The sequence below is a fragment of the Myxine glutinosa genome, chromosome 13 (genome assembly GCF_964187855.1).
Source record: "Myxine glutinosa chromosome 13, kmMyxGlut1.1, whole genome shotgun sequence".
Classification (NCBI taxonomy): Eukaryota; Metazoa; Chordata; class Myxini; order Myxiniformes; family Myxinidae; genus Myxine; species Myxine glutinosa.
Window position 1 is genome coordinate 97657574 of NC_136273.1, and position 23245 is coordinate 97680818.

Here is a 23245-nt window from a genome sequence, read left to right on the forward strand (position 1 = left end):
AGAGGGGGAAGGACACAAACACAACATTTGAGAGCAGGGACATCGGGAGGACTTGGGGGGAGGTGGGAGAGGAATAAAACATATGAACACTGCAAGGACTCTGGGGTGAATTACCGGGGGTAGAAAAGATCAAGGTTTTCGATGGGGGAAGATAAGAGATGGTGGTGAACAGCTGTTTTAAAGACCTGGAGGGAGGAGTGGGATTGAAGGGAGTGGGGAAGTTTGTTCCAGAGGCGGGAGAAAAGGGGAATGAAAGAGTGAAGGTGAGCAGAGAGCCTAGACTTTGGCAGTTTAACCATAAGAGGGTTGCAGGCAGATCTTGTGCGACTTGAAGGAATATTGGGGGGACAGAGCACAGAGAGAGCTGGGGGAGCAAGACCGGAGAGGAGTCGGTAGAAGACAGAAAGACCACCAACCTGCCTGCGGTGAGTGAGTGAAAGGCCCTCGGAGTTGACTACATCGCAGGAGATTCCAATTATTCTGAAAGCTTTGGCCTCAACAGCGTGAAGCCGAGCAAGGTGTGAGGCAGGAGCACCAGCCCAGAGGGGGGAACAGTATTCCATTGAGCTGCGGATGAAAGCCTTGTATGTGGTGAGGAGCTCAGGTGTGCCAAGGAAGGACTTCGCATGACGGAGGATGCCCTGTCGGCGACTGGCTTTGGAGGCCAGCTTGGAAATGTGGTTTTCCCAAGAAAGATCATGGCAGATAGTGAGACCCAAAAGCTTGAGCGACAGAACTTCTTGGAGAGGATTGTTGAGAAAGTAGTTGGGAGGGTTGTCCAGTCGGTCCTTTCGGAGAGACATTGTAAGAGTGTGAGATTTGTCAGGATTGAAAGACATGTTCCACTTGTTTGACCAGTCTGTGATTTTGTCCAGGTCTGCAGAGAGTGAGGAGGCTGCAGACTGCCGATCTGAGGGATGAGGAATGGAGCGGCAGATAGTGGAGTCATCAGCAAAGAGATAGAGAGGATTTTCCAGAGAGTCGGAGAGATCATTGATGAAGACCAGAAATAGCACAGGGCCCAGAACACTACCTTGGGGAACTCCAGCCAGAACAGGCAGGGAAGATGAGAGAAATCCATTCAGGGCCACACGTTGCCTACGACCAGAGAGGAAATCCGCAAGCCATGAGTGGAGATTTCACTGAATACCATAGGAGGTGAGTTTGGTGAGCAGAGCTGGGTGCCAGACCGTATCGAAGGCACGTGATATGTCAAGTGAGACAGCTCTGATTTCCTGTTTGGCATTGAGGACCTCCATCGATTGTTGAGACAGCAGAAGCAACATGTCCAGAGTAGAATGACCTGGTCTGAATCCAAATTGATGATCAGAGATCAAGCCATTGGAGAAGAGGAAGGATTTGATATCTGAAGCAATGATGGATTCCATGACTTTGCTGATAATTGGGAGCAGGCTGATTGGTCTGTAGTTGCAAGGATCTGTTTTTGCACCTTTTTTGTGTAAAGCGGTAATGTTTGCTGATTTCCAAGATGCTGGCAGATGACCTTGAGCAAAAGAGAGGGTGAAAAGAACAGAGAGAGGGTGAGATAGAGCGGCAGAGCAGGATTTTAGGACCCGAGGGCTGATGCCATCTGGTCCAGTTGCAGAATCAGAGTCGAGGTTTGATAAAAACTTCTCCACCTTGTCAGGAGAGAAGGGCACAGAGTCCAGGAGCAGTTGGGTTCGACTGGGAAAGGTGGCAACAGAGAGAGATGGGATTGGGACACAACATTTTGAGGCAAACACAGAGTTGACGCATTCGGCTTTGTCACGTGCGGTGTCAACTGTGTAGCCTTTTGAGGTAAGGGAGGGGATGGAGGGGGAACAAACACCACAAACGGATTTGACCAGACGCCACCAGGATTAGGAGGAAGGAGACAGGTTTGAGAGTTCAATCTTGAGTGAGGAGAGATAGTGCTTCCTGGCACTCCTGAGGGTAGAAACACACTTGTTTCGAGCTTGGTGGAAGGAACTGAGATTGCCTTCAGTTGGATTTGCCTTCCAAGATGCAAAGGCAAGTTGTTTCAGGGCAACTGCCTCACCACAAGATTCAGTGTACCATGGACGGGAGGAAGGGTAAGACAACTGAAGACGAGAGGGGATAAATCTGTGCATGAGAGAGAGCAGTTTGCTTTGGAAGAATTCCCAGGAAGAATTGATGTCAGAGGCATTAGAGATGGGAGACCAGTCCAGTTGATTGATGGCTGCTTGCAGACCGTGCCAGTCGGCCTGAGTGAAATGCCAGACTCGTCGACGCTGAGGAGGCTCTCTGAGAATGGCCAGAGAGATGTCCACTTTAACAAGCACATGATCAGAAGAACCGATTGGAGCAGAAGAAGAGCAGCAGACATTTGCAGGGAAGTTAGTCATAACCAAGTCCAGAAGAGAAGATACTCCATTGACTGAGATCCGGGTCGGGAAATTGACAGATTGTGTCAGTCCCAATGAGTCGCAGAAGTCCTTTGCTGAGGTGCCATGGCTGGTGAGAGATGAACCCACACCCAGCCAGCTGGCATGATGACAGTTGAAGTCGCCACATAGGAGGAAGAGAGAGTTTGGATGAGTTGATAGAAGTTGGTCCATGTTGTCCGACAGAGAAATGTAAATGGACTCATCACTGTTTGGAGGACGGTACAGAACACTTATGAACAAAAGGTGGGAGCGGAGAGGAAGCCGTAGCCAGAGGTACTCCTGTGGGTGGGGTGGAGAGAGGGCAGTGCAGGGAGAGTGAGGAAGAGAGTTTTTGATAAAGATAGCCACCCCACCACCAGGACGAGGCTCAGGTCTATTGTACCGGAGGAGGGAGTAACCAGGAAGAGATATTAAGGAATCAGAGACATCTTGAAGGAGGAAAGTTTCTGTTAAGCAGATCAAGTCTGGATTTTCAGAAGCAACCTGAATGGAGAGATAAATCAGGTTTGAGCGAAGGCCCCGGATGTTTGAGGTCCATACCGTTAGTGAGGAGAGAGGGGGAGCATCGGGTGCAGGACAGGGGAGGGGAGGGGTAGGGTCAGATGAAGGGTGAGAGGGGGATGTAGGAAGAGCAGTTGATAGTGTGTCAGAGATTACAGAAGAGTTACAAGAAAGGGAAGGATGAGGAGGACGAAAGGTTTGATGGTGATGGAATGAGGCACAGTGAGAGTTTGTTTGAGGGGGGGCAGAGGAAAGTAGAAGGTTGGGGGAGGTGGAGGTATGACATAGAAAGGAGACGAAGTGGGGAGGAGGCAGCTTTGAGAAGGAGGTGGGAGGAGGGAGAATTTGGGAGGGATGGTTGGGGGGGAGATTTGAAGGGGAGGGGCAAGGGGGGAGTTTTGAAAGTGGATGATTAATGAAAGATGAACATATATAACAAGTTGGGTTTGTTGTGATTTTCAAGTTAGCGATTCGTTTAAGAACGATGGAGGAGGGATGGAATGAATGAGAATTTAGAGCATGGAGTGATTTGGAATCATAAGAGATTGAATATTTTTTTGAAATGGAATGAGTTGAAGAGGAAATTGAAAGGAGCCTTTTAAATAAGAAGAAAAACAGCGTGTTGTAATAAACCACTGAATAAAACACTGAAGGGGATAGTTGAAACATATTTAAACAGAACTGTGAAGAACAATCTTATATTCACAAAAATACCAATGGGGAGAGGAAGCCTAGAGCGATGACCATGAGTCACTTGAACAGGGCAAAAGGTGGAAGGCAAGGGGAAAATGGGGGCGGGGCGAGCCAGCGCACGTGGGCAGAGGCAAAAGCACACGAGGAGAAAGGGAAATAAAAGTTTTTTTTGTTTGTTTTTTTGTTTGTTTTTGGGGGGGGGGTGTGGGGGTTACAACGTTAGACAAATAGGAGATGATTGGTGAAGCTTGGTGGAGAAGGGGAAATCAAAAAAGCTAGCAAAACAGCGAAGGAAGGAACAACCTTCGACGGGGGAAGCCTGAGGCTGCAAGGCCTTGCTCGCGACGCGGCAAACAAACGATTAATATATGAAAGATAAACACCGAGAAACTTCCAAGGGGGACACTATAAGTTCACACACCGAACGATAAATACAGTTTCGACAAAATACAATTGTGAACAGACAACTTTGAAAAACGTGGAGACCGTGTGGACCGTCGAAAACCCCTGCCACCGTCTCCAAGATCTCGCGAGATCTGTGGAGCCAGCACAATACTATAGTTGAGAAAAAATCAAAGTTTCGGATGGGAAGGATAAGAGATAATGGTGAACAGGGAGGAGTAGGATTGAAAAAAGTGTGGGAGTTTGTTCCAAAGGTGGGAGATGGAGGCATGAAAGAGAGTGAAGGTGAGCAGAGAGTCTTGATTTTGGCAGTTTCACCAGACGAGGGTTGCTGGCAGACCTTGAGCATCCTGCAGGAATATTTGATGGACAGAGCACAAACAGAGCAGAGGGGGCAAGGCCAGAGATGAGTCTGTGTGAGACAGAAGCAGCTTCATCGCGGGAGACACCAATGATTCTAAAAGCTAAGAGGAGCAGTACTCCATCAAGCTGCAGATGAAAGCTTTGTATGTGGTGAGTATGAAAGTTTGTTTGACCAGTTTGTGATAGTGTCCAGGTCTGCAGAGAATGAAGAGGCTGCAGACTGCCGATCTGAGGGTTGAGATATGGAACGACAGAGAGTGGAGTCATCAGCAAAGACATTGAGAGCATTTTCCAGTGAGTCGGAGAGATCATTGATAAAGACCAGAAAAAGCACAGGGCCCAGAACACTGCTTTGGGGAACTCCAGCCTGAACAGCTAGGGGAGATGAGAGAAATCCATTCAGGGCCACACGTTGACCACGACATGAGAGGATGTCCACAAGCCATGCGTGGAGGTTACCATGGATACCATAAGAGGAAAGTTTGGTGAGCAGAGCGGGGTGCCAGACCGTATCGAAGGCACGTGATATATCAAGGGAGATAGTTCTGATTTCCTGTTTGGTATTGAGGGCCTCCATACATTGTTGAGACAGCAGAAGCAGCATGTCCAGAGTAGAATGACGTCATCTGAATCCAAATTGATGATCTGAGATCAAGCCATTGGAGAAGAACTTCTCACACACTTCTCACACACTTCTCACACACTTCTCACACATGCAGCATACACCTTTCCCTTCAGCTTCAACGACACTCCGCTCCTCGTCAGCACGCCACTCAGTTCCAAAAGCTTCTTCCATGCACATCTCACTCTAGCAACCGTTGCCGAGTCAGATCCACCTTCTCCATTCAGCATGTCTCCGAGGTAGAAAATGTTTTCACACCTTCCAGCTTCACGCCGTCTCCAAGATCCAACTCAACATTTCCTCCATCTGCAGCTCCCTCTGCGCACACCTTACACTTGAATGTAGCTGCCACACTGGTTAATGACCCTCTCAGACCACTACATTTTTGATGAACCCACTCAGCGCACATTGTACATTGAATGGAGTTCACTCCGACACCCTTCCTACACACAGCACACGGCCACTTCCCAGATCTTTCCACCTCACCACATGCTTTACCACTTGCCATCACCTTTGTCTTTCCGATATTCACCTTCAGACCTTTTGCCTCCATACATTCCTTCCACTTATGTGTCCGTTTTTTTTTGTCATTAATGTTAGCTCTTACACGAGCCTCGATCTTGCATACAAAAAAATAAAAGTAAGGACGCAAAGATTACAACGACAGCTAGTACAAAATACAAACGGTATAAAGTATATCATGATGTTTTTTCTGCAATGTCTTGCCAAAAGGAATCTGCACAAAAATCTGCGGAAAATCTTTTTCACAAACTTGACACAGAAGTTTCACTACCGAGTTTACTTATATGCGCCAGAAGATAACCAATTGTGTTCCATAAAAATTGGACAATATGGAGTTAAATGCAACAACAAAGACAAAAATGAGTGCCGAGGGTGTTCAGTTGATGCCAACTGACATCACGTAGTACCTTTATTAATTGCCCAGGTGGGGAATCTTATACCCTGTTTCACCTGTACTAAGATTCTGATCTTATAATGTTGACACAGATATAGATTTTTGAGAAGAAAGTTGCACACAGCCACTGAGTGGTGGGTCACAGTGCACACATCATAAAGAACTACAAGTACACGTTCCACCATGAGCCTGAGATCATCGCTTGAAAATGCAACCTTTGCCGGACCAGAATAGGTGCGACATTTATCATGCTTTAGTGCACCTGTACCCAGTCAGCAATGTTTTTTGTGCTAGATGAAGAGAGTGAAGGGAATGTTGAATCAATCTGACAGGAAGAGAAAGTCACAATAATCACTCTGAAATCTCACCAAGGAATGGGTGAGGATTTTCGTCGTTTTTATGATCAAAGAATTCTGGAATCTGAACAATGTTTTGCTGATGAAGGCCAATGTCCGCCATTTTGGTAACAGTGTGCCTATGTCCGTCAAATGAAGGTTCGGAGTCCGATAGGGCACCTAGGTTGCAGGTTTATAAAGTGGCTGTGATATCCGTATTTGGGTCCTTATCTTACAAGAGATTCATCAGAACCAATCAAGAGCCAGAGCCAATCATTTCGGTTTTAGATGCTGGACAAATTTCATCACCGAGGATTGAACTTCAATCAACTACTTTAAGTGTATCGAGCCCACCTGTGTCACCCTCTCGTTGACTGCATTTACGTTGAGTCGGGTATTTACTTGCACAGGATAAAATAAGCATCTCTGTGAGATCTCTCGATTTCCGGTGTTTTTAGATGTTTCTTAAACCTAGAAAAAGATAAACTGATTTGAAGGTTTTAAAATCCAGTGATCAAAACTTTGAGCTCCACTTTTGGGCAGGTGAGCGGAGTAGTATAAAATCCTCGTAATGACCTTTTTTTTTTTTTTTCTTTTTTTTTGTATACTGAATCGAGGCTCGTGAAAGAGCTAACATTTACTTCACAAACAAATCGACCAGACAAACAAAATACACAAAAAGAGGGAGCGGAAGACAAGATGGGGAGAAAAGGGGAAGCACACAAACACAACATCCGAGAGCAGGGAGATGTGTGGAAGGGAGAAGGCCCGGGGGGAGGAGGCATGGGAAGGGGGGGGGGGGGGAGGAGAAGAATAAAGCACAAGGACACCAAGGACTTCCAGGACAGAAGTTGGTATTTCAAAAAGTGGAATTGGGGTGAAATTAGCGGGGGTAGTAAAGATCAAGGTTTTGGATGGGGGAAGATAAGAGATGGTGGTGAACAGCTGTTTTAAAGACTTGGAGGGTGGAGTGGGATTGAAGAGAGTGAGGGAGTTTGTTCCAGAGGCGGGAGAAAAGAGGAATGAAGGAGTGAAGGTGAGCAGAGAGTCTTGATTTTGGCAGTTTAACCAAAAGAGGGTTGCAGGCAGATCTTGTGCGACCTGTAGGAATATTTACGGGACAGAGCCCAGAGAGAGCTGGGGGGGGGGGCAAGGCCAGAGAGGAGTCGGTAGAAGATGGAAAGACCACCAACCTGCCTGCGGTGAGTGAGTGAGAGGCCCTTGGAGTTAGCTTCATCGCGGGAGATTCCAATGATTCTGAATGCTTTGGTTTCAACAGCGCGAAGGCGAGCTAGGTGTGAGGCAGGAGCACCAGCCCAGAGGGGAGAGCAGTATTCTATTGAGCTGCGGACGAAAGCCTTGTATGTGGTGAGGAGCTCAGGTGTGCCAAGGAAGGACTTCGCACGACGGAGGATGCCCAGATGGCGACTGGCTTTGGAGGCCAGATTTGAAATGTGGTTTTTCCAGGAAAGATCATGGCAGATAGTGAGTCCCAAAAGCTTGAGTGACAGAACTTCTTGGAGAGGATTATTCAGAAAGTGGATGGGAGGGTTGTCCAGTCGGTCTTTTCAGAGAGACATCGTAAGAGTGTGAGATTTGTCAGGATTGAAAGACATGTTCCACTTGTTTGCCCAGTCTGTGATTTTGTCAAGGTCTGCAGAGAGTGAGGAGGCTGCAGACTGCCGATCTGAGGGATGAAGAATAGAGCGACAGAGAGTAGCGTCGTCAGCAAAGAGATAGAGAGGATTTTCAAGAGAGTCAGAGAGATCATTGATGAAGACCAGAAAAAGCACAGGGCCCAGAACACTGCCTTGGGGAACTCCAGCCTGAACAGGAAGAGGAGATGAGAGAAACCCATTCAGGGCCACACGTTGACTACGACTAGAGAGGAAGTCCGCCAGCCATGCGTGGAGATTTCCATGGATACCAAAAGAGGAGAGTTTGGTGAGCAGAGCGGGGTGCCAGACCGTATCGAAGGCACGTGATATGTCAAGGGAGACTGCTCTAATTTCCTGTTTGGCATTGAGGACCTCCATCCATTGTTGAGAAAGCAGAAGCAGCATGTCCAGAGCGGAGTGTCCAGGTCTGAAAACAAATTGATGATCAGAGATCAAGCCATTGGAGAAGAGGAAAGATTTCATATCTGAAGCAATGATGGATTCCATGACTTTGCTGATAATTGGGAGAAGGCTGATTGGTCTGTAGTTGCTGGGATCTGTTTTTGCCCCTTTTTGTGCAAAGCGGTGATGTTGGCAGATTTCCAAGCAGATGGAAGATGACCTTAAGCAAAAGAGAGGGTGAAGAGAACAGAGAGAGGGAGTGAAAGAGCGGAAGAACATGATTTTAGGACCCGTGGGCTGATGCCGTCAGGTCCAGTTGCAGAATCAGAGTCGAGGGTTGACAGAAACTTTTCCACCTTGTCAGGAGGAAAGTACACAGAGTCCAGGAGCAGCTGGGTACGACTGGCTACGGTGGGTACAGAGAGGGATGGGTTTGGGACACACGATTTAGAGGCAAACACAGAGTTGAGGCATTCAGCTTTTTCACGTGCGGAGTCAGCCGTGTGGCCATTTAAGGTGAGGGAGGGGATGGAGGGGGAACAAACACCAGAAACAGATTTTACCAGACGCCACCAGGATTTGGAAGAGGGAGACAGATAAGAGAGTTCGGTCCTGAGGACGGAGAGATATTGTTTCCTGGCTCTCCTGAGGGTGGACACACACTTGTTTCGGGCTTTGTGAAAGGAAATGAGATTTCCTTCCGTTGGATTTGCTTTCCAGGAGACGAAAGCAAGTTGTTTCTGGGCAATAGCCTCATCACAAGATTCCGTGTACCATGGACGGGAGGAAGGGTATGACAACTGAAGATGAGAAGGGATAAATCTGTGCATGAGAGAGAGCAATTTACTTTGGAAGAATTCCCAGGATGAGTTGATGTCAGAGGCGGTAGAGTTGGGAGACCAGTCCAGATGATTGATGGCTGCTTGAAGACCGTGCCAGTTGGCCTGAGTGAAATGCCAGACTCGTCGACGCTGAGGAGGCTCTCTGAAAATGGTCAGAGAGATGTCCACTTTAACAAGCACATGATCAGAAGAGCCGATTGGAGCAGAAGAAAAGCAGCAGACATTTTCAGGGAAGTTAGTCATAACCAAGTCCAGAAGAGAAGATTCTCCGTTGACTGAGATCCGGGTTGGGAAATTGACAGATTGTGTCAGTCCCAGTGAGTCACAGAAGTCCTTTGCTGAAGAGCCATGGCTGGTGAGAGGGGTACCCACCCCCAGCCAACTGGCATGGTGACAGTTGAAATCACCACATATGAGGAAGAGAGAGTTGGGATGGGTAGATAGAAGTTGGTCCATATTATCAGACAGCGAGATGTAGATGGAGTCATCACTGTTTGGTGAACGGTACAACACGCATATGAACAAAAGGTGGGAGCGAAGGGGAAGCCGTAGCCAAAGGTATTCCTGGGGGTGAGGTGGAGAGAGGGCAGTGCAGGGCGAGTGAGGAAGAGAGTTTTTTATAAAGATAGCAACCCAACCTCCAGGACGAGGCTCAGGTCTATCATACCGGAGGAGGGAGTAACCTGGGAGAGATACCAAGGAATCAGAGACATCATGAAGGAGGAAGGTTTCTGTTAAGCAGATCACGTCTGGTTTGTCAGAAGCAACCTGTATGGAGAGATCAGTTAAGTTTGAGCGAAGGCCCCGGATGTTTGAGGTCCATACTGTTAAGGAAGAGGAAGGGGGAGCATCGGATACAGAACGGGGGGGGGGGGGGGGGAGCGGTAGGGCAGGATGTGGAAGAGGAGGAAGAGGTAGGGAGAGCTGTTGCAGGTGTGTCAGAGATTACAGAATAGCTTGGAGAAAGGGAAGAATGGGGCGGACAAAAGGTTTGATGGTGTTTGGGTGAGGCGCAGTGAGGTGTTATTTGAGGAGGGGGAAGAGTGAGGCAGAAGGTTGAGGAAGATGAAGGTGAAAGTTGGAAGGGGAAAGAAGCGGGGAGGACGCTTTGAGGAGGAGGGGTGAGAGGGGAGTCTAGGAGGGGAGGAGTGAGGGAGAGTCTCGGAGGGGAGGGGTGTGGGGGGAGTTTAGGAGGGAAGGGGCAGGGGGGGAGATTTGAAAGGGATGGGTGTTTAGGAAGATTTGGGGGGGAGGGGCAAGGGGGAAGATTTGACAGAGATGGGTGATGGGGAAGATTTGGAGGGGAGGGGTGTGATTGGATTTTGAAAAGTGTACGATTTATGGGAAACGAACATTTATTGCAAAATGAGTTTCTTGAGACATTCGAGTCAAAAATACGTTTGAGGACGCTGAAGGATGGGTGGAGTTCTGGAGAGTTTAGGGAATGAATGAAAGATGCACTGTAAGAGATGGAATTTTTTTTTTGAATGAATAGAATTGGTGAGCAAGTCGAAAGCATCCTTTTATAGAAGAAGTAGAAAAAAGTGTTATAGAATATGACATAATAATAAAGTTCTTCAGGGGACAGATGAAACATGTATTAACAACTTGATCACGTGATCTCGAACAACGTGGTCGAAGAACAAATAACGAAGAACGAAAGAGCAAAAGAACGAAGAAGGAAAGAATAAATAAGAACGCACAAACGGATAAGAACAGGGAAGGAAAAAAAATTTTGGTTTTTTTTTTGGGATTTTAAAACAAGGGAGTATGGGTGAAAAGACCGTGAAAAACAGAAACCGACAGTAGTTGCAGTGTGATCGAAGAACCGCTGAGACAAAAAACAAAAGCCTCAAGCCAAGGTCTGAGGACACGGTAGCATACTAGTACTACACTAGGCCTCAGAATACACGATACGAAAAAACCGACGATTCCGTACACAGGTATGAAAAACCAACACCGAGAAACCTATTAAAGTCACCCCAATAGGTACCTGCACCGAAAGAAAGATAAAGATACGACAAAAACACAAATGTGAAAGATCACTTAGCTTCGAAAGCGTGAGCGCATGGAACAGCTTCAAAACGACGTGACCTCGCCGTGATCTCGCTGTGGAACTGTGGAACCTCTTGAGATACATCCAAATTGTTCGAATCTCAGTTGTTTTTTTGAAAAATATGAAAAAGACAGTGAGAGAGGGGGGTCAAAGATTTCTCTCTTTGAAGTTTAAAGTCAAGTTGTTTTTTTTCATGAACCAAACTTTGGGGGCTAATTTGATGGAAATTACTGGGTGATGAGAGTTGCACCATTGGAAAGAGCATTAAAAACTGACTCGATTAAGCCCAACTTCGTTTTTTTCCCCTTTATTTTTTAAATTTCGAATTATAAGGGCCCAATTTAACTATTTAAACAAGATGACAACGTCTAAGGCCTACTTTAACTAGTTAAACAAGATGACAACGTCTAAGGCCTACTTTAACTAGTTAAACAAGATGACAACGTCTAAGGCCTACTTTAACTAGTTAAACAAGACGACAACGTCTTAGGGCTCACTTTAACTAGTTAAACAAGTTGACAACGTCTCAGGCCTACTTTAACTCGTTAAACAAGTTGACAACGTGTAAGCAGCTATTACATTATTAACGTGAAAGGAGATGAATATCCGAGTGTGCTCTTAACAACTAATATAATTGGCATGATGACTGCTGGTTATAAATGCTTAATTGTTCATCAATAATGTTTTCCAGTTTCTTGGGCAAGAAGGTAAGAGTGAGATGTAATGCTGAGGCATATTAGGATCCAGGTGTTGACTTTTTTGTTACCTGCAGGATTGACAGTAACAGACTCGTGTGTTCCTGCTTTGTTGCTGCCCAGGTTCAGAACTTGCTCTGGTTGTTTTTCACGTCACTTCCATCTACTGGGCGCTGGCTTTTGAGATAAGAGGAGCAAGGAATGGTTTGAAAGTGACCAATGGGGTCTATAAACAAGAAGGCACCGTCACATTTCCAACAGGTGAGCATGTTTATGGGATCCACTTCCTTTCATCCTCAAAATGTGTTCTTGATTTCCGTAATGAACGACCTGAATGTGCTGTTTGTCAAATAGCTGTGCAGTACCCCCATTGGTTCAATAAGGGGAAAACCTTCTCTCTTTTTGGTTTTTGCTCCGACTAAGGGTTAATTCCCGAAAAGTCAGCCTTTTCCTTCCTTTTCGCGGTGGTGAGCCGACCTCAATCAACATTCTGTGGATTTCACCAATTGTTACTCTCTGTCACCTTGATTCTCCATGAGCCTCAATTGACTCCTCCATGAGCAGAGAAACATGTGTACAAAGTAGACAGTGGACTCAACATTGAAACAGCATTGCAAAGCTACTGTCATGTGATGGATGCAACATCAAGATCCAATCTTTAAAACATACGTGCACACTCCATAACCCTGCACAACCCCCCCACCCCCCCAACAAACTGACAATGGGGCGGCAGTGTGTCAACAATTGGACACAATAAGCGAAGGCATGAACAAATGGGTAAGGGATACATAGTACACAGGATAAACAAAATGGACACTACAGGGACTGTCAGGAAAGAAAACGGAAGTTGAAGGAGGTGGGTTTAGGGTGGATTAACAGGGGTAGGAAATATCAAGGTTTTGGATTGGGGAAGATAAGAGATGGTGGTGAACACCTGTTTTGAAGACCTGGAGGGAGGAGTGGAATTGAAGAGAGTGAGGGAGTTTGTTCCAGAGGCGGGAGGAAAGAGGAATGAAAGAGTGAAGGTGAGCCAAGAAAGGACTTCGCACAACGGAGGATGCCCAGTCGGCGACTGGCTTTGGAGTCCATCTTAGAAATGTGGTTTTCCTAGGAAAGATCATGGCAGATAGTGAGACCCAAAAGCTTGAGTGACAGAATTTCCTCAAGAGGATTGTGCAGAAAGTAGATGGGAGGGTTGTCCAGTCGGTCTTATCGGAGAGACAAAATGAGAGTGTGAGATTTGTCAGGATTGAAACATGTTCCACGTGTTTGACCAGTTTGTGATTTTGTCCACGTCTGCGGAGAGTGAGGAGGCTGCAGCCTGCTGATCTGATGATTGAGATATGGAGCGGCAGAAAGTGGAGTCATCAGCAGAGAGATAGAGAGGATTTTCCAGATTCAAAGAGATCATTAATGAAGATTTGAAAAAGCACAAAACAATTGTAAGAACATTGCTTTGAGGAACTCCAGGTTGGACAAGAAGAGGGGATGAGAGAATTCCATTTTGAGCCACATGTTGACTCTGACAGGAGAGGATGTCCACAAGCCAAGCGTGGAGGTTTCCATGGATACCATAGGAGGAGAGTTTGGTGAGCAGAGCAGGGTGCCAGACCGTATTGAAGGCACGTGATATGTCAAGGGAGACAGCTCTGATTTCCTGTTTGGTATTGAGGACCTCCATCCATTGTTGAGACAGCAGAAGCAGCATGTCCAGAATAGAATGACCTGGTCTGAATCCAAAATGATCTGAGATCAAGCCATTGGAGAAGAGGAAGGATTTGATTTCAGAAGCGATGATTGATTCCATGACCTTGCTGAATATTGGGAGCAGGCTGATTGGTCTGTGGATGCAAGGATTTGTTTTTGCACCTTTTTCTGTGAAGCGGTAATGTTGGCTGATTTCCAAGCAGATGGCAGATGACCTTGAGCAAAAGAGAGGGTGCAGAGAACAGAGAGAGGGTGAGATAGAGCGGAAAAGCAGGATTTTAGGACCCGAGGGCTGATGCCGTCTGGTCCAGTTGCAGAATCAGAGTCAAGGTTTGACATAAACTTCTCCACCTTGTCGGGAGAAAAGGGCATGGAGTCCAGGAGCAGCTGGGTTTGACTGGGTAAGGTGGGAACAGAGAGAGATGGGTTTGGGACACAAGATTTTGAGGCAAACACAGAGTTGAGGCATTCAGCGTTTTTCACACCAGAAACAGATTTGACCAGACGCCACCAGGATTTAGAGGAGGGAGACAGGTTTGAGAGTTCAGTCTTGAGAGTGGAGAGGTATTGTTTCCTGGCTCTTCTGAGGGTAGACACACACTTGTTCCGAGCTTTGTGAAAGGAACTGCGATTGCCTTCAGTTGGATTTGCCTTCCAGGAGGCGAACGCAAGTTGTTTCAGGGTTCCTTAACTTTTTATGTCGTAGGTTGTCGACAGCAACCGCTCAGGATAGTACTACCGTTCTGATTTAGGAGCGTTAAAGTGGTATCAGCATTACTGGTCTTGCTTTCTGTCTCACTCAAACAATATCTCCCAGCCCAGCTTCAATCTCTTTCTCGCAAGCAAACATCATACAGTTTTCTTTCTCATTTTCTATCCTCACTTTTACATTCTCTTTTTTATTTCTCTTTATGCAGTTTTTTATTTAAGTCCTGGCCTGAACGGAAGCATTCAACATAAAAAACGATGACAACTGAAGACGAGATGGGATAAATCTGCGCATGAGAGAGAGCAGTTTACTTTGGAAGAATTCCCAGGAAGAGTTGACGTCAGAGGCAGTAGAGATGGGAGACCAGTCCAGATGATTGATGGCTGCTAGAAGACCGTGCGAGTCAGCCTGAGTGAAATTCCAGACTCGTCGACGCTGAGGAGGCTCTCTGAGAATGGCCAGAGAGATGTCCACTTTAACAAGCAAATGATCAGAAGAACCGATTGGAGCTGAAGAAGAACGGCAGACGTTCGCAGGGAAATTGGTCATAACCAAATCCAGAAGAGATGATTTACCGTTGACTGAGATCTGGATCTGCAAGTTCGGAAGAGTTAGATTGGAGGAGGTGTGGTGAATTTGCCAAAGAAAGGATGTTTGGAAATGAAGAAGCTTGGAGGGGAACTGAGGTGGATAGGGGGGGGGGGGGGGGTTTAAAGGGAGTAAGGGCACAAACAGCCATTGCAAACTGGTGTTCTTGAACATTTTAAAAACATCACAGGAGGGGTGGAAGAAAGGCAAGTTAAGAGAATGGAGGAAAGAAGAACTGTAAGAGTTGTTCTTTTTTTAGACTAAATGAATGAAGGAGTGATATGAAAGCAACCTGTTGAAGAGGAAGAAGAGTGAATTATAATAGAATAGAGAATTCAACACAGGAGAAAAGGGAAGGTAAAACATTTTAAAAGCACCATGAATACCATCTGGGTATTCACCTGTACAAGGATAGGGAGGCTGGGAGGATGAGGTTGTGGCCAGAGGCTCAAAAAAAAATCATGAAGGTGTAGCGGTTACCGCTGGATGTACATAATCGCCTTGCACCGGCCAGAACACGGCCAGACGCGCCTCTCCCGGGCATGCCCGGACTCACTGTTCGCGGGCACGCCCGAACCTCCCGGGCACGCCCGGTCTCGTCTTTCCCGGGCATGCCCGCTCTCGCCTTTCCAGGGCTCGCCCAGAGCGTCCGGGCATGCCCGCTATCGCCTTTCCAGGGCTCGCCCAGAGCGTCCGGGCATGCCCGCTATCGCCTTTCCAGGGCTCGCCCAGAGCGTCCGGGCATGCCCGCTATCGCCTTTCCAGGGCTCGCCCAGAGCGTCCGGGCATGCCCGCTATCGCCTTTCCAGTGCTCGCCCAGAGCGCCCGGGCACGCCCAGCCTCGACTTGCCAGGCCGCAGCCAAACACGCCCGGGCAGGTCCAGACTCGCCTTTCCAAGGCTCGCCCTTGATACCCGGGCATGCCCGGTATAGCTTTTGCCGGGCAAACTTCCCGACATAAATGTGTATATATATTGTTGCCCGAAAAACGGGCTTGTCAGAATACCTGAGCTGTTTTGTTTCAATAAAGCAACTCGGACGAATTCCGTCTTTGGTCGCGTCAATTCTTTCGACTCGCGTTGGAGCGCAGTTCCTTCATTGGTGACCTACCGACATGGATACGGCAGTGACGCTTAAACTGCCTACCTTCTGGGAGGCTCACGCGGCTGTTTGGTTCGCCCAGGCGGACTCCCAGTTCGCCCTGCGAGGCATCACCGCGGACGACACCCGCTTCCACCATGTTGTGGCGGCGCTCGGTTCCGCCACCGCCGCCCGCGCCTTGAGCCTCCTCCAGCACCCGCCGGCTGCTGACAAATACGACGCGCTGAAGACGCTCCTCCTCGGCGCTTTCGCCCTCTCACCGGCAGCACGCGCACGGCGCCTGCTTGACCTGCCCGAGCTCGGCGACACGCGCCCGTCCAAGCGCATGGACTATATGCTCTCGTTGCTCGGCGAGCACTCTCCGGCATTCCTGTTCCGGGAGCTGTTCCTCCGTCAGCTGCCTAACCCGGTACGCCTCGCCCTGGCTGGCACGTTGATCACGGATTCCCGCGCCCTCGCCAGGGAAGCCGATAAGATCTCCTCGGCGGGCCAGCACATCGGCGCGGTTACCTGGAGCCCGCCGCCGTCCGAGGCGACGCCCACGACGCCCGAGCGCCCTGCGCGGTTGGAGGCCGAACTGCCGGTGCAACTGGCGGCCGCCACGCCGCACCGCCCGCTTCCGACACGACGGCCGGGGCCTCCACCTGACCGGGCGTGGTGTTATTACCACGCCAGGTTCGGACACAAGGCTCGGACGTGCCGGCCCCCGTGCACTTTCGGCAGGTCGGGAAACGGCTGGGCCGGCGTTCATTCCCAGCCATGAGCGCCGGCCACTCGGGCAACTTGCTGTTTATTCGGGACAAAGCGTCTGGACGGCGTTTCCTGTGCGACACCGGCGCCCAACTGAGCGTCATACCTGCCTCCGAGCAGGACAGGCTGGACGCAGTTTGCGGCCCCTCTTTGGTCGCTGCTAATGGCTCGGCCATACGCACTTTCGGCCCACGCGTCGTCACCCTCTGCTTCGGCAGCCAACGCTTTCAATGGACTTTTGTTACCGCCAGCGTCCCCGTGGCTTTGCTGGGCGCCGACTTCCTCTGCGCGCACGGGCTGCTGGTCGACGTCAAACGACGTCGCCTTGTCCACGCCGAGACCTTCAGCTCCCTGGCGTGCACAATGAGCAGCTCCGCGCCGACCGAACTGGCGTGCGCCCTCCCGGCAACGAACGAGTTCGCTCGCCTGCTCGTGGAATTCCCGGCCCTCACGCGGCCGACGTTTTCGGCCGTCACGGTGCGGCACGGGATCGAGCACCACATACCCACTACGGGCCCGCCGGTCTACGCCAGGGCCCGCCGCCTCGACCCAGCCAAGCTCGCCGTGGCAAAGGCCGAATTCGACGCGTTGGAGCACCTCGGCATCGTGCGGCGCTCCGATAGCGCGTGGGCCTCGCCACTGCACATCGTGCCAAAGCCGGGGGGTGGATGGCGCCCGTGTGGCGACTACCGCCGTCTCAATGACGCTACCACCCCCGACAGGTACCCGATCCCGCATATTCAGGACTTTTCCGCCCGTTTGGCGGGACGGGTCATCTTTTCGAAAATTGACCTGATACGGGGCTACCACCAGGTACCTGTCCGGGCGGCCGACGTCCCGAAGACGGCCGTCATCACGCCGTTCGGCCTGTTCGAATTTTTGCGGATGCCGTTTGGCCTCAAGAACGCGGCCCAGGCGTTCCAGCGCTTGATGGACGGCGTGCTGCGCGACCTGCCGTTTCTTTTCGTGTATCTGGACGACATCCTCGTCGCCAGCACGTCCCGCGCCGAGCACCTCCTCCACCTCCGAACACTGTTCTGTCGCCTCAGCGAGCACGGCTTAATTGTCAACCCGGTCAAATGCCACTTCGGCGCGACGACCGTTGACTTTTTGGGCCACCGCATCACCAAGACCGGGGCCGTGCCGCTGCCGACCAAGGTCGAGGCCATCACCACGTTCCCGCGTCCCCGTTCCATCAAGGCCCTCCAAGAGTTCCTCGGCATGGTGAATTTTTATCACCGATTCGTGCCCAGCGCTGCTCAGCTCATGCGGCCCCTTTACGAGGCCCTCCGGGGCAAGCCGGCCAAGCATGACATTGTTTGGTCCGCGGCCATGGACGCGGCCTTCGCCAGTGCCAAACGGGCCCTCGCCGACGCAACGCTGCTGGCTCACCCGGTGCTCAACGCGCCCATCGCCCTCACTACGGACGCCTCCAACTACGCGGTGGGCGCCGTCCATGAGCAATGGGTGGACGGGGTTTGGCAGCCACTCGCTTTTTTCAGCCGGCAACTCCGGCCGAACGAGTTAAACTACAGCACGTTCGACCGCGAGCTGCTCGGGCTATTCCTGGCCGTTCGCCATTTCCGACACCTCCTGGAGGGCCGCCCGTTCACGGCTTTCGTCGACCACAAGCCGTTGGTCTACGCAATGGCTAAGGTCACGGAGCCGTGGTCGGCCCGCCAGCAGCGCCACCTCTCCGCCGTGTCGGAGTTCACCACGGACATCCAGCACGTCGCCGGCAAAGACAACGCCGTGGCCGACTGCCTTTCGCGGGCCAGCACGAACGCGGTCCACCTCGGCGTGGACTTCACGCTCATGGCGGCCGACCAGACCACCGACGCCTCGGTGCAGGCACTCCGCGTGGCGGACACGGGCCTCCGCCTGGCCGACATCCCCTTCGCGGGCACCGTCCTGCTCTGCGACGTCTCCCAGGGCCAGCCTCGCCCCATCGTGCCCGTTTCCTGGCAGCGCCGCATCTTCGCCTCCATCCACGGCCTTTCTCACCCGGGCCGGAAAGCTTCTCAGAAGCTGGTGTCAGCGCGTTTCGTCTGGCACGGCCTTCGACGAAACATCCGCGACTGGGCCAACGCCTGCATGGCCTGCCAGCGAGCCAAGGTCCACCGCCACACCCAGGCCCCGCTGGCACCTTTCGCCGTGCCTGAACGGCGTTTCGACCACGTCCACGTGGACCTGGTGGGTCCCCTGCCCCCCTCGCGGGGGTTCACCCACCTGCTCACCATGGTGGACAGGACCACCAGGTGGCCGGAGGCCGTGCCCCTCACCTCCACCACCACCGCCGACGTGGCGCAGGCATTCATCGCCACCTGGGTCGCGCGCTTCGGCGCACCAGCGGACATCTCGTCCGACCGCGGCCCACAGTTCACATCTGAGCTTTGGGGCGCGGTCGCCCGTTCGTTGGGGGTCACGCTGCACCGCACCACGGCCTACCACCCCCAAGCCAATGGGTTGTGCGAGCGGTTTCACCGCTCCATGAAGGCCGCACTCATGGCCGGCCTTCAGGACGACGGTTGGGCCGACCGGCTGCCGTGGGTCCTTTTGGGCCTTCGCACGGCCCCCAAGGAAGACCTCCAGGCGTCCGCCGCCGAGCTCGTCTACGGCCAGCCACTCCGCGTCCCGGGCGAATTCGTGCCTGACGCTACCAGTCCCTGGTCCACCGCTCGCCAGCGCTCGGACCTCCAGGAGGCCGCCCGACGATTTGCCCCCGTGCCGACGTCCCGCCACGGTGGCCCCCAGTCCTACGTCCCCCCGGCGCTTCGCACAGCGGAGTACGTCTTTGTGCGTCATGACGCGCACCGGGGGCCACTCCGGCCGCCGTACGACGGGCCCTTCCGGGTCCTGCGACGGGGCGACAAGTCTTTCATCGTCGACTTCGGCGGCCGGCCGGACCGGATTTCTGTGGACCGCCTCAAACCGGCGCACATGGACGTCGACCGACCACCACGGTTGGCCCTTCCTCCGCGGCGAGGCCGCCCCCCGTCCACAGTTCCCCCCGCTCGACCACCCACCACCACGTCAGACCCCTCCCCACGACCCTCCAGGGGTCGCTTCGGCCGGGTCATCCGGACCCCCCTTAAATTGACCCTGCCGGTGCAGGTCGATTCTGGAGGGGCGTGTGTAGCGGTTACCGCTGGATGTACATAATCGCCTTGCACCGGCCAGAACACGGCCAGATGCGCCTCTCCCGGGCATGCCCGGACTCACTGTTCGCGGGCACGCCCGAACCTCCCGGGCACGCCCGGTCTCGTCTTTCCCGGGCATGCCCGCTCTCGCCTTTCCAGGGCTCGCCCAGAGCGTCCGGGCATGCCCGCTATCGCCTTTCCAGGGCTCGCCCAGAGCGTCCGGGCATGCCCGCTATCGCCTTTCCAGGGCTCGCCCAGAGCGTCCGGGCATGCCCGCTATCGCCTTTCCAGGGCTCGCACAGAGCGTCCGGGCATGCCCGCTATCGCCTTTCCAGTGCTCGCCCAGAGCGCCCGGGCACGCCCAGCCTCGACTTGCCAGGCCGCAGCCAAACACGCCCGGGCAGGTCCAGACTCGCCTTTCCAAGGCTCGCCCTTGATACCCGGGCATGCCCGGTATAGCTTTTGCCGGGCAAACTTCCCGACATAAATGTGTATATATATTGTTGCCCGAAAAACGGGCTTGTCAGAATACCTGAGCTGTTTTGTTTCAATAAAGCAACTCGGACGAATTCCGTCTTTGGTCGCGTCAATTCTTTCGACTCGCGTTGGAGCGCAGTTCCTTCAAAGGTGTATATGAGCAGTGGTTAATACGGTAGGAGAATCTACCTTTTATTTTTATTTATTTTTTTATTTATTTGAAGGTTCGGTAAAAGAAGGGTCGAGTAAAGCAAAGAAGTTGAGAAAAGATCGTGAAGGTGTATGGGGAATACCTTCATGATCAAAGTGGGAATGTAGAGATGAAATGACAAAATGGAGGAAGAGGGTGCGGAGTATGAAGTCACGTGGTCGCGGGAGAAGTAAGGTGAGAAGGAATTGATTTTTTTATTCATATTGTAAGAAATTAAAATGAAGGTATCATTGGGAGGAATTGAAGGAGTGGTAAGGGTATTATGGTGAAAATAAAAGGGCTGAAGGTAGTCGAGAGAAAGGACAATAAAAAAAAACAATCATGGACACAAACGAGCAAAATGTTGGGCCTCAAATAACCCAATGCGAAGCGTCAGACGAATACTCACAAATCTGCACAGATTTTTAAACAAAACCAAACCAGAAGCACACAGTAAACACGGGAGACGACAAAATAGCACTAAAAACGCGACAAAAATGACCGGGGAAACTTATCTTTGAGAAAATCGGCATGACCGAGCTCGTGGACCAGAACTGGAAGTCAGACCAGAACCGGAACCAGAATGTATGTATATATACTGTTACAGGTCGCGGACAGATGTTATAGACCGAGCGGTGGTGTAAGACCGCGACCTAACAAAACTCACCCGATTCACCCAGAACTTTGGCCGTATCGCACCGTAGTTGCTCAATGAGGGAAAAGACAAAAACGACGCAATGCAAGAGGAAAAGGAATTAAAACGAGAAGACGTACAGACGAGTAATGGGGTTTATTATTTACACACACAAGCAAAAAGGAGCAATCAAGTTTATTTACAACACATAAGACGCAGGTGACACAGTGCAAATACTAGCTTATCTACAGGCTTAACTTATCCCAGGACAGAACAAACAAAAGACACTGACTCACGCGGGGAATTGCAGGAATCGCAGGATGTGGAGGGCTGGAGGGAGAGGGAGGTCCAAAGGGGGGTCATGCAGCACGATCGGCGCGTTTAGCAGCCGCCGTTCCTTTTCGGCCCTGCTCCAAACCGCCGCCCAGGCCCCAAGCGGCTGCCGGGTGTCGCTGCTGCTGCCGCCTCCACTTGCCTTGCCAGGCCTTGTCCCACTCGTCTAAACCCTCAACCTCAACTCTTTCTTGGTCCCTCACTCTTTACCACCACTCTCTTGACGACCAACTCAGACCAACTCAGACCTCTCTCACCAAGACCAACCCTTTGTGACCAACCGACTCAGACCCTCTACTGGCAACCAACTCAGAGTGCATCTCTCACCAACTCCTCGTGACCACTTCCGTTTTGCGCCTTTTATAGCGCCTCCAGCGATTACGCCCCCCGGCGTTTTGGACACGCCCATCGGGGTGCTCACCTCGGCCCTGGTTGGTCGCGCGACCCTCGGGCTCCGCCTTGGATGACGACGGGCGGGCACGCCCCTCCTCCCCTCTGACGAGGTGGAGACACGCCTTTCTTCTCCGACCCGAGCACAGGTTCAATGGCGGTTTTGGAGGGGAGGTAATTGCCAAACGACGAAAAGGGGGAATGGAGGTTGTGGGAATGGGAATGAAGGGAATCTATCTCTTTTACTGGTGCAATGGAGTATTTCAATTAATGGAAGACACAGCCTTACACTAATACACAGAATAAGATATAACTATCGAACATGAATATCCTATGATTGGCTGACATGTATGCTTGTGAACTATGGGACGCCCTTTTGATCTTACACAGCTCCGGAGGCAGGAGGCACAGCACAACAACAACAACAATAATAATAATAATACAGCACACAATCAAAAAAATATATACAGTCCTCAAATCCACAACAATACATATATATACAGTGTGGCCCTGTTATAACGCGATCGTTGAGGTCCATAAAATGTCATCGCGAAAAAAGCGGGGTCGCGCTAAATCGGGGTTCAAGAAAATCAGTGTTCAAACTGAGCCAATGTTGACCTAACATCCGAAGACATCCTAAAACAACAAATAGAAACGTTCAAGAATATTAGCAATCATCATTTAGAGTTTATTTCTTGAAAAAGTGATCGAGTGTTCCTTGCTTGAACGTAGCATGTCGCTGGCTGCCAGCGAAATCTCGAACGCTTCTGAGTTGGAGGATTTTTATGTGGTCCACCTCCTGGGTCTCCAGCCAACGGACGCGAGCCTCGAGATGTTCAATGGCTTCAGACACTTTTGGGGGTGGGGGTGGAGGCTCTTCATTATCATCTTCGAGGGGTTCAGGACATGACGAGCTGATTGCTGCCCAGGCCTTCCCACCTAAGTGGCAAACTTCCTTCACGTTCAGGCTTTTCAGATCGGCTTCAAGCGTTGTTGAGTCGTCTACAATTCTACGAATTAATTCCCACCTGTAATTCTGCTTGAACACGGAGATGATCCCCTGATCTAGGGGCTGGATCTTGGAGGTAGTGTTCTTGGGGAGGTAAGAAACTCGGATCTTTCCGTCTCTACTTACTAAGTTGGCAGCTGGCGGATGAGCGGGACAGTTGTCAAGCAAAAGAAGAGCTCTGGGTTCTAGCTTTTGCTTATGCAAATGAGTGTGGATGGCAGGGACAAAAGTTTTGTGAAACCAATCCTCAAAGATGACACTTGTCATCCAAGCATTGCTGCTGTGCGTGCACTCGAATGGTAACGACTTCATGTTGACATG